We start from the raw sequence: 11974 nt of genomic DNA, 5'->3' as shown, positions 1-11974 counted from the left end.
TTCCGGTTGTAAACCTGTGCACACTTGCTGTTGTTCCTGCTTTAACTGCAGACAAGGGAAGAAACCCACCATTTGTCACCTTGGGCTCTGTTCACCTGGGCAGCCCTAGTCTGCGGCCTAAACTACCCCCATGACCTTGATCATAAACTACACAGGGACTTGAGTTCTTCAAGTGGGGGAGGCGGGCAGAGGTCACGATGTCTGTCTTCCCACTCTTTCTCCTAGTGGGGGGCGGGGGGGAGCTCGGTTCTGCTCACTTTACTGTGGGCAGACCAGGAAGTGACAAGACCGGCTCTGAGACTCCCTAGGGGAATGGAGGAGGACGGTGGCTGGTGGTTTCCTCCACTTGCAGTGCAGGGCGGGGACCGAGAGCCTTGAGCTCGCGATTGAGGGCGGGAGGGGTGGCATTACTGGATTAGCGGCCGAGAGCGGGCGTGTGGCCACCACCCGGCCAGGTCCGGCCCCACCGGCGGGCGGGGCGCGAGGAAAGGAGGAGTCTAGGGCCGAGCCACCACCTCCGCTGGCGACCTGCAGCTGCCACGGCTCCTCCAAGAGGCGGGCCGCCGAGGTGAGTGACCCTCTCCACGTTCGGGTGCACTGTCCCCGGGACCCCTGATGCACCCTGAGCGATCGCTGCAGATCGGGCAACCACGCGAGCCTGGTGGCAGAAGATCCCAGCGGGGTAGTCACAGACAAGGGGGAAGCAGGCTCCAGAGTCCACGCTGCACTTGTCAGCCACCCTCCGGGCAGCCCTGGACTACCATGGGTGCCACGTGCTCTTCGTTTTTTGTTCAGCGGCTTTCAGGGGAGGAAGTACCTAGTACCCAATTGGCAGGTCTGCCCGGTGCCCGCCTCTGCCCGCTGAGCCTTAGTCTGGAAAGTTCTTCGTCTTGCCCACAGAAACCTGGGAGCCGGCTGCCGGCAGGAGTGTAGTGGTAACTTTGGTCACTATGGTTAGCTAAAGTGAATGTTGTGTCTTAGGCTGTTTGGGTCAACAGGCAGCGTGTGCTGGTGCGGGCAAGGAGGGGTTGGGTGAGGGTGGTACAAGGCACCGAGAGGTCTAACACGTGTTCAGAGTCACTTCTGAAACAGGCTCCAGAAGTAGGGGTTAGCGAAATTCCCTTGGGAGGTGTGTCTGCCCGGCAGAGGGCTGCCATGACATAATCGGAAGCCAACCTTTCTCAGGCACTTGCTAGGGGCTCTGCACGCTCTAGTCCAGCCACTCCGGCAGCCAGGATGCCTGTTCTTATTTCTGGATATTCAGGGGAATGCTAAGCCTTCTAGATTCCTGGTGTTTTACAAGGACACACAGGTAGCACGTAGTAGAAGCTGCAGGTCTTCTAGAAGCAGGCCAGATCCTCGGAATGTCTGGACAGCCCAGTGAATTCAGTGCTGGGTGGCACAATGTCCCCAAAGGGCCCTCTCAAGTCACTTGCGTAGTGTGTCTGTGTTGAGGCCAGAGGTGGATGCTGGATGTCTTCCTTTATTGGTGTGCACATTTTAAAAGGTGGGATCGCTCACTGAACTCGGAGCTCACCTACTGACTAAACTGTGTGGCCAGCAAGCCCTGGGAATCCCTGTCTCCACTTCCCCAACACTGCCATTGCAAGTGTGAATGAGCGCACTAGCTTTTCACCTCGTTCTAGGCATTCAAACTCAGTTCTTTGTGCATGCACAGGAAACACTTCGCTGATTGAACCATCTCCCCTGCAAAGGATGTCAAAAACACAGGTGCCCAGCACCCCTGTCAACCATCTGAATCTGTCAGAAGCACATGGAGGGCACAGCTGAGTGTGTCACCAGGGGTGTGCACAGGGGTTGACCGCAAGCAAATGATTAATCAGTGTCTGGTGGATGCATAGATGGAATGGGACAGGCGACGTCACTGGGGGAAGTGGTGGACGGGAAGGCTTTCTGCAAGAGGCCTTGGAATGGGATCGTCGAGGGAGGCTATTGGCCTCAGGGCCAGCTGGGAGCTCAGCCTGGCCCAGCTGGTCACGTGAAGTTTGACTAGACTTCCCCCAAGCCTGCTGAGGTCTTCCAGGCCTGGTCTGCTTAAACTTGTGTCTCTCCATCTGAAGACGTCAGATGTCAGGACCTGGCCTGTCCTGTCTTCTGGCCTTGTTTTATGGCTCTTCCTTCCTCAGGCTTATCAGAGACAGGGTTTCAGGGTGTTAAAAAGTGAAAGTTCTTGAGCAGAGTCCAAAGCCACAAGCCTCCACAGCACAAGGCAGGTAACCACTGATAGGGGAGTCTGGCTTTGCAGTCAGCAAGCGGGAGTCTGAACCTCAGCCCACACTGAAGTCATCTGGGTACCTGAACTTGGTTCTTCAATTGTTGAGCCCTGCCCAGGGCTTTGGACACTACATCCCCAGAAGGCAGAGGGAGTGGTGGCCCTGGGCAGAAATTCTTTATCACTCTGAACCGCAGGACTTTAAGTATCAGACCCCTCCCTCTGCTCCCGGGGATTTGAATATTAATGTTGTGTGTTTGATGGCTGTGTTGAGGCATGTGGGTATAAGTATGTGTGCATGTACGTGTGTGTGCTCACATGAGCGTGAAGACCAGAGGTTGACCTCAGCGGTCATTCCTCAGAAACCATCTTGTTTTTCAAGACTGGCTCTCTCACTGCTCTGAGACTTGCCAATTCAGGGAGGCCAACTGGCCAGGGAGCCCCAAGGTCTGTCTGTTTCATCTGCTTCCTCCAGCTCTGTGATTACAAGTGTGTATCACTATGCCAGGCTTTATGTGGGCTCTGGGATTGAACTCAGGTCCTCATGCTTTCAAGGCAAGTAGTTTATCAACTGAGCTGTTTCCCCATGTAGATTTGAGGGTTAATCTGGTCGGAACTTCTGGGTTCTTTTGCTCTTTGGTAGACCACTGGGGCCCAGAGCGGACTCTGACATGCCCTTCTCTGTGACAGGCCTGGCCCTAGCTCCAGGCCCCAGGAACCCTTCTGAGAGTCTGGACACCTGCCTCCAGGCCAGGAGGATTTCTCTGCACTTCCTGCTGCTGCAGACAGAAACCTTCGTAGGAGGGGGCAGGGGTGGAAGGTCTTCTGGGACTTGAGTTCTCTGCCTTCCAGTTGAAACTGGATCTGCCTCTGGGTGCCTTCCCTTCCCTGCAGAGTGCTCAGGACTTTCTGGGTTGGGCAGGCAGGAGCTGAGTACCTAAGTGTTCTATGGAATCTGGTGAGTCTCTGGACAAGGAAAGGGCCTCTGGATTTCGAAGAAGGAAGTTTATCCTTTTAGAACCTACGTTTGTCGTTTGTCCCTTTCCTCCTTTGTGAAGGGATAGATGTGTGCCTCTATTTTGTGATGTGTGAAGACATGTGTGCAGCGTGGGTACGCGTGTGGAGATCAGAGCCTCTCTGCTTAGGTCTTTACAAGGTCATGGGGTCACTGGGCTGGTGCAGAAAGCCCTCTACCCGCTGATCCCTCCTACCTGCCCACGTGCCTGTAGGAAATTCCCGCCCCACCCATGAAACTCCATCCTAATCGGGTTGTGAAGGTTGTGAGTGGTTGGCCCCGGGAAACTGGACCTGCTCTCCGTCCCTCTCCACCTCTCACAGCGCCCTCCAGCTCATCACCCTTCCATCCTTGCCCTGCCATGTGCTGATGCCATCCTACCCAAAATGACAATCCTCTTTCCTGAGCGCTTAGCTTCCCACACACCCGAGCCTGGACCAAGCAGTCTATACACACAAGTTCACTGCACCTTGAGGCTCTTAGGAGATGATGTTATTCTCCCAACCACACGATTTCTTTTCCCAGGGGCAGACTAGACTCCAGCCTCTTTAACCCCAAACCAGGCTCCTTACCGCTCGCTCTATGCCTGCCCAAATCCTGCTTCATTAATTATTCATTCCAACATTTAGTGATACTAACTTGATGTCAGACCCTCAGACCAGCAGACATGAGACTGCCATTTGGTACACTCCCAGGCTCTCCCACGTCCTCTATAATTCTGAATACAAATAAGGAGAAGCCTTCTCTTCCGTGTGCCTCGTTCTCCAGAGCGCTTCTTGGAGTAGACCTCTGTCCAGTTGTCCCTGCAGCTGTACTGGAGAGTTATTCCTCCCACAACACATCCCCACCCGTCACCTTGGTCACCCACAGGAGCAGCCGTGAATATCCCCGTTCAGTAGACATTCCTTCCATGCTGGAAACTAACACAGGGCTGGAGCCTGCTAGGCAAGTGCTCTTCCACTGAGCTGCTCCCTGGCTCCCATTGCTTGTTTCCCAGCCTCCTTAGCATAGGAGATGAATCTGTACAAACAAGAAGATGGCCCCAAGAGCATCACACCAGCCAGTGACACAAACGTAGAGGAATATGAGGCCAGTGAAGGATGGAGTGGGCGGTCCCAAGCTATGTGAAGAGACAGCAAGGCCCTCCTGGGGTTGGAGACGGGGACCATAGTGCACCTGTGTTTTCAGGGTCTCCATGAGAGAAGTCCCATGGAGCAGGTGGAGCCCTAAGAAACCGGAGAGAGAGTTAGTCAGCTCCTTTCCCCTCCACCCAGCAGGTATTCCTTCCTGGGAAGTATCCCTTCTGTTCAAAGCAGCTTCTCCAGAGGAACCTGGAGATCACCAGCAGCCTTGACTGGGATACAGTATGCTTTAGGCCCCTGTTCTGAGTCGGGAATTCTGCACCAAGTCCTGCTGCTCCAGCTCTCTGGGTAATACTGGGGCTCACTGGTGATGGAGAGTTCTCCTTGAGCCCCCCTGACCCCACAGGCATCTTCCAGCAAGCAAGCACAGCTCAGAGTGAGGGACTGTGGGAGATAACGCACGGGTCTCCATCCTCAGCTGATGCTGGCCAGGGAACATGTGGTACCTCCCAGCAGCAGCGAGGAGATCCAGACTCAGGGCAGACATGTACAAACAATAGTACCTGAGTAACTTCTGTCTGTAAGGGTGTCCGTAGCCACTGTTTTACTTAACATTCAAAACACAGAGGGAACACTCACTGGTGGTGTAGCCCGGCTGGAAGAGTGCTTACTTAGCATGGGAAGCCTTGGGCTCCAACCATAGAACCACATAAACCGGGCACAGTAGAGCATGCCTGTAATCTAAGCACTTGGGCGGTAGAGCCTTGAGAATCAAGAATTCGTAGTTATTCTTTACAACACAGGGAATTTAAGGCCAACCTGATCTGCAGAGTTTCCCCGTCAGAGTGGGAAAGAAGCCTGCCCAAGGTCACATGTTAGCATGTTGTTGAACTCAAGTTCATACTCCAGACTGTCTAAGTGCAGCTGCCAACTGCTAACCCAGCCTTATTTGTCAGAACAGAGTGGGTAAATGCTGTCCAGGGTTACAGGAGCTGACAGGTGCCTTAAATATTATCCAACAGCGTGGGTTGGATCTCCAAAGAAGGAGGATTTGGGTGGGTGAGGAGCATGTTAAAACTCAGATGGAAGTAATAGACTAAGTGAAGTGGGGGGGTCACAGGTCAGGGCATGGAAGGACGAGAGTACACACCAGTCTCTGTATTGGCCTGTGCTGGACTCCGGGAGCTGTCAGAAGCTAGCCCTGCCCTCCTGAGGCTTTAGCAGTGTTAGGGATAGGTGCGGAGGACTGCAGGACAGACATTAGTGTGGGTCCTGCTCTGGTGGTTGGTCTGGGACGTGGTGTGCATGTCAACAGCTTTCACTAGACTGCAAAATTGCTAGTTCTCTGACAGGTTGAAGAAAATCGGATATGCCCATCCACAAGCCCAGATAGCGTGATTCCCTTCAACAATATAGAAGTTTCGTGAACTCTGGGCTGCCCTTGCAGCCTTGGGAGGCTGCGGTAAGCCACCAGCAGCGGGTGGAGGGTGTCTTTATCTACCATTTCGGATAAAATGTTCTTCTGATTGTAGAGCTGTCTGTCATCATTCCGCCATGGGCATTGTCTGGCATGCGGTGACAGAGCAGCCTCCTCTCTCAGCACAAAATGCTGAGAGAATCATCGCTAGGCTGGTGACAGCCGTGGTGAATGCAATGGATTACCCTGTGAGAAATTGATCAGTTGCTACTTTATGTAACCATTATGCTTGCTTTGCACCTTGCAGGGTCTTGGTGGCTCAGGCTCTGCCACCACCCCCCTCCTTTATGTTGGATGATATTTATTCATTTTACGCATCCTGGCTTCAGCTGGCCATCCCGCCTCAATTCCTGTAGCAGAGGCACTGGAGTCTGAGCCACTAATTACTACAGTGAGGTTTCCTCCCCAAACAGGAAGTCTCCAGCAGAATTGCTCTCTCAGGGCTCTCTCTAAGGGAGCATCAGTCACCCCTCCCAGGCCGGTCCTGTGGCCAGCTGTAGGCGGGCAAGCTGAGAGGGGAGGTGTCCCAGTCACCCACACCCTAGAAGGCCTGTGGCCGCCCCACTTCTGAAAAACCACAGTCAGGCTGCCGAAGGAGGACGCTTTATGGCTTGCAGAGGGGCTGTCTAGGGACTCACCTGAAGGCCCGATGTCGCAGCTGCCCCTTGCCAGCGGTAAGTTTGATCGAGGCTCTGAGGTAGCCACCTCATTCACTCACTAGTACACCGCCCCCTTGCCCACTTGAGAGAGTTCCCCTGATGTGTGATTTGCCAGAGTCCAGAGAGGGCAGTGTTTCCCTGAGGGTTACACAGCCTCGGGTGGCAAAGAGCACAGGAGAAGGGGATCTTGACAAAAGTGGGAGATTGTCTGCTGTGCACACCTCAAGACCCGTTTTCAGGGAGAGCATCCAGACAGCAAGTACAGGAGCCTGTTCAGAGTGTAGGGCTTCAGTTTCCACACACAAAGCAGTAGCCTTGTGGGTTTTAGTGTGTGTTCCTTTAAAAAAAAAAAAAGTTAATGTTCTTGATGTATTTCTGAGGAATGTGGGCCTGCTGGGAATTATAAATTTTACTTAATTGGTAACCATTTCTGCCTTGGTTTATCACAGAAATGCTGGCTGCAAGTAATCGAACTGGATTTTTCTAGAAGGATTTGAAAAGCTAGATGTTTGTAAAAGCCCTATCAATTATTCATCCACTTTTATTTTGCAAAGTGATGTGGGGAGAAAATTTTGTTTTGTGTCAGACCAAACCTGTGCGCATGAGAGTGTATCAGTGTGTGTGTGTGTGTGTGTGTGTGTGTGTGTGTACGCGCGCGGTGGGGGTAGGAGACTGGTTTATGCGCATGAGCTTTGCTTTTTCTTCGATAGAAAAAAAAACTGCCTTCCTTTAAAAAACCATAATGATTTTTATGATGTCTAGATAATTCCAGGTAGTATTACAAGAAATGTAATAGCAAAGTGTTTGTAAGAGTCCATCAGATAGGAGGAATGCCCACAGAGAAAGCAGAAGTGTGCCACTTAGAATGTGTATGTCTGTTATTAGCTGTTTTGTTTTCTTTTGTTTGGAACAGAGCCTCCGCTGCCCAAGCTGGTCTCTACCTTGTGTAACTGAGATGACTTTGAACTTCTCATCCTCCTGCCTCTATACCTCCTATATGAGGATGGCAAGCACACACCACCAGGTCATTTGTATGGTTCTGGGGATCGGACCCAGGGCTTCGTGTGTGTTATTTATATAGGTGCTCTACCAGCCGCCCTACAGTTCCATATCTACTGCCAGCCTTTAAATGCTTGAGACTCGTGGTCTCTTTTCTCTTCCCCTTGCTTTGGGGAGTAGAAGTAGGGGTTGGGCAAGGTTCCCAAGCTTGACAGAATAGGAAGGAGCGAGATCCCAGGTTTGAGCTAACCCCAGTTCAAGACCTAGGATGGAGGACAGCCCCACTTTACAGGAACAGCCAGAGGAGTGACTGGGAAACGTTCCCAGCAGCGCATAGAGAAGATAAAGGACACCGGAAGGGAACAGATAGGAATCTAGAACCGGTGCTGTCAAGGTGACATCTGTAACACCCACGTACAGAGCCACTGTCTTTACCGGCCAAAAGATCATTTGGATGCAGAGACTAAATCAAAGCAACTCTGGGTCCAGGAGGAAGTCCCTTAACCTGTCTGAGCCTTGCTTTGGGGTGCGCAACATGGAAGCAGTGACTGTCATCTGTAGATCATATCACAGCACGCATCTGAGGTTATGGTTGCTGCAGTGAATCTGGTCTTCTCTAATCTCTTAGCGTTTGACCCTGGGGATCTGGGCTGTATGGGTACCAGACACATACAGAGTGCTGGGATCTGCTGGCTGCCTCCCTCAGTAGCTTATGCCCCAGGGAAACCCTGGATCACTACGTGGGGAAGGCATGTGGCAGAAATGGGGAGAAGGAGTTGTCCCTGGGAATTGCTTCCTTTGCATAGCAAGGGTGTAATTTTCATTCAGGCTGAGCAGGCAAGCCCCAGCTTAATGATGGCCTGACATGGTGGTACAAAAACAACAACATTCAGTAGAAACTGTACTTCAGATTTTCAATTAGGAACTTTTCCCAGGCATTTTAAACTTACAGTATCATCAGTTTACAATAGATTTGCTGGCTGCAACCCTACCCTAAATCAAGGAACATCTGTGTCTTCAGGGCTTTGAAATGAGCAAGATTTATGTGTGTCACTTGTATGTGTCTGTATGTTCACACATGTGAGATTATATATAATCACATTCACGTGGAAGTCAGAGAACTTTCTCAGTCACCCTCCACTATATATTGAGGTTGAGGCAGAGCCTGTGACTTGAATCAATAGCTTCTCAATTCTGTTAGTCTTACCGGCAATCCCTGTCGCTGTCTCTGGGATTACAAGCAGGCTGCCACTCCTGTCTGGCGTTACCTGGGTGCTGGGGATTTAAACTCTGGTCTTTCTGCTTTCCTGGCATGTTCTATACTCCTGAGCCCTCTCCCCAGCCCAGAAAGACTTTCTAGACATTACTACTTGGCACCTTCTATGTGAATTACTCAGATCAGAGGGCCTTAGGTCTAACATTGACATAAATCTGTGGGAAGGGATGGTGGGAGGCTATGGGCTTCCCAGCTCTAAGGGAAGGAAGGTACCTGGCACTGGACACTTGCTCCACCCCTGTGGCAGAAAGCCTACGGGATCAGAGAACAAAAGCATTGATTTTTGTCTTAAAGAGGAACTGGGAAGCTTCTCCTCTTCCTTCTCTTTAAAAATGCAGGTGTGTGTGTGTGTGTGTGTGTGTGTGTGTGTGTGTGTGTTTTCACGTGTTTTCACTAACAAGTGTGTGTGTGCTCACGTGTGTGTTGGGGATTGTATATGGAGGCCATAGGAAGACATCAGGTGTCACCTTCGGGAGATCACCAGTTAACCCAGAGACAATCCTGTCTGCCTCCCCAGCACTGGTATTACAAGTCCTTGCCACCACGATCCACTTTGTATGCGGGTGCTGGAGATCATGTTCTGGGCTTCACACTTTTTAGGCAAGCCCTTTACCAACTGAGCCATCTCCCCAGCCTCAGCAGCCAGGCCTTCTGTTGGGCCTTGTAACTGACGATCTTAGTTGTAAACTTGACTGGACTCGGAATCAGATAATTTTGAAAGCTACTGGACTGAGCTGCGAAGGACTTTGTTTTGGTCTTGGCTGGTTTCGTTGCTTGTTTGTTTGTTGAGACAGGTTCTCATTATGTAGCCATGGTTAGCAAAGAATTCACAATGTAGACCAGGCTGTCCTCAATCTGACAGTGATCTGCCTGCCTCTGTCTCTAAAGTGCTGGGATTAAAGGTGTGTGCCATCATGCTAGACTGAGAGACTCTCTTGATCAGATTATCTGAGTTGGGAAGACTCACCGTAAATGTCGGTGGCACCCCGTAAGAGGACGCGGGACAAGGGAACACTTGTTGCCTGCTGCCTCACTCTTGCTGCCATGTTCACTTATCTTTCTGCTGCAGCACCCTCCGGTGACACTAGAACCAGCGTCTTTGAGTTTCCATCATAGACTAAAAACCAGGGCTCTCCGGGAGTCCTCCTGACTGTTAGGGACAATTGGGGACTGCTGAGATACCCAGCCGGCAGACTGAGGAACTCCTGGTCTCTCTAGCACGAGGTAGCCACTGTTGGGTTACCAAATGATCTCGATTTATCTCTCATGAGGAACAAGTAGTTTAGTGACACTGTACATAAAACCTTTGGCCATTTGGGGAAAAATGCAGAAAATAACAATGCTGGCTGGAGACTTCCAGAATCTCCAGATAAAGTGACAGAAGAAAAGAGGGAACTCAACACTGAAATTCCCCAGCTCCAGACGTACACAGACTGGCTGAAGTTTCTTAGGTATGTCATGGAAGAAATCTCTCCAGAAGCAATAAAGTTCAAGTTGCCAGAAATCAGACCAAGCCCTCTTTATAAGGTCAGCTGACTTCCTTCCAGACCTCAGGCCCCAACCCTCAAGGGTGTCAGCCAATACAGTGGAGTGAGGACATTGAGAACAAAATGGGGACCTTGTGGTTCGGGATGGAGATGTGGGGGAGGACCCTAAGGTGGCTGAGGGCATTGAATCTTCAGATTTCTTCATCTGAGGGAGTAGCTTCTCCTCCCATAGAAGATGTGCCCTTTCCTTTTTCTGCAGGATTGCCCTCTTCATCCTTGCTGGCCAAGACAATGCTGATGTCCCTTAGTCCCGTAAACCATTGTCTCTAGAGCATAATGGGACTCCAGGCTAAGCAGGCTCCTAGAGGAGAAGCAAAGTGCGGTCCATAAAGAGGTGTGCTATCAGTGTGCTAATTTGTGCAAGCGGAAGTCTGAGGAATTGTGCACGGGTGGATTTTAAGGGTATGGCATAGTGGTGGAAGCAACAGAAGCGGACCAACCCGAGTTCATGGATATGAGCTCATTAGGCAAAGATTCTATGTTTAAAACGGACCTTCGTACAGTTAAATAAAGTGCTGAGCATGGCAGGTCTCAGCTTTAGTGCCAGTGCTCTCGAGGCAGAGGGAGGTGGAGCTCTGAATTTCAGGCTAGATAGGACTACATCAGTGTTCTCAACCTTCCAAATGCCGTGACCCTTTAAGGCAGTTCCTCCTGTTGTCGTAATCCCCCACCCCCACCACCGCAAGGCCATTTTCGTTGCTACTCCATTACTGTGATTTTGCTACTGATGTAAACTGTCATGTAAATATCTGATATGCGACCTCCAAAGCAAAAATAGAACAGACCTCGAGTTTTGTTAGTTGGAGAGAAGAAGATTTGCAGGCAAAAAAAGATTAATTCAGAAAACTAAACATGATCCCAGAGTTCTGATCGGGAGGCACTAGAAACAAGGGATGGGTGCCACAGCCTTTATATTTATTTGTAGTATTTAAACTCATTTGTGCAGTGCCTGGGTGGCAGTTAGGTTCTAAAATCATCACTCCGTGGCTGTGGTATAGAAACTTGAACTCCAGAGCAGTTAGGGACTTTCAAGGAGGTACATGGAGCCTCGGTAACCACATCTGAGGTTGCTCCCTGCCTTCCATGTGCAACCACAGGCACTGGGCTGGGGGTGGGGTGGGGAGAGAGCAGGGAGAGAGAGTTGTGCTAGTTCATCACTGCTGGGATGCAGAGCCCCAGCTAGGTTCTGGGAGAATAGCTAAGAGTCACAAGCACACCCCGCCCATGGCACAGAATCCAGAAGTCCCATTATTCAAGCAAATATTAATTGAGCATCTCCTGGATGTCAGGCAATGGGTTAAGTGATAGAGGTGTGTGTATGGGTAAGAAGGAGCCTCCACCTGGCTCAGGGACAGAGGAGTGAGCCAAAAGGTGAGGCGGTCAGTAAGGAGACAGAGGACCCCAAGGTCCCAGGCCCTGGCCCAGGAGGAAACCAAGAGCCAGTCCTGCTGTTAGTCCTCTGAGAAAGCCTCCTCTGGCTCGTGACAGAGCTGGGGAGTGGCTGTATGATCTGGTCCTCCGCGAACATCTGCAGAGTGTGGAAGCCAAGTTCAGTGTCCTTTGGAGTCCAGAAGGAGTGGCTCTTCGGGGCCAGGGGAGTTTCCCCCAAAGACTTTCTAGGAAAGGAACTCAACTAGACGGAACAGGAGGAAGTGATGTCATCAAGCTTGAGCCCCAGGAGGAGGG

At 51.2% G+C, this 11974-nt stretch overlaps 1 protein-coding gene across 2 annotated transcripts in view; it reads left to right on the top strand.

Moving 5' to 3' along the window:
- Positions 1-469: 469 nt before the first annotated feature.
- Steap3 (STEAP3 metalloreductase) overlaps positions 470-11974 on the top strand; it is a 43787-nt gene continuing 32282 nt past the window's right edge. Inside the window, exon 1 of one of the 2 annotated variants that reach the window (XM_041648495.1) lies at positions 470-568. The gene's annotated coding sequence lies outside the window, so the exon portion shown is untranslated. Of the gene's footprint in view, positions 569-882; positions 936-11974 lie in introns of those variants that run through there. The other variant, XM_041648496.1, reaches the window with a different exon arrangement.

The sequence above is a fragment of the Microtus oregoni genome, unplaced genomic scaffold (genome assembly GCF_018167655.1).
Source record: "Microtus oregoni isolate MIOR12 unplaced genomic scaffold, Mior012 000003F_ref0000135, whole genome shotgun sequence".
Classification (NCBI taxonomy): Eukaryota; Metazoa; Chordata; class Mammalia; order Rodentia; family Cricetidae; genus Microtus; species Microtus oregoni.
The sequence above is the reverse complement of the archived record's forward strand: the minus strand, read 5'-3'. Positions and strand labels throughout refer to the sequence as shown.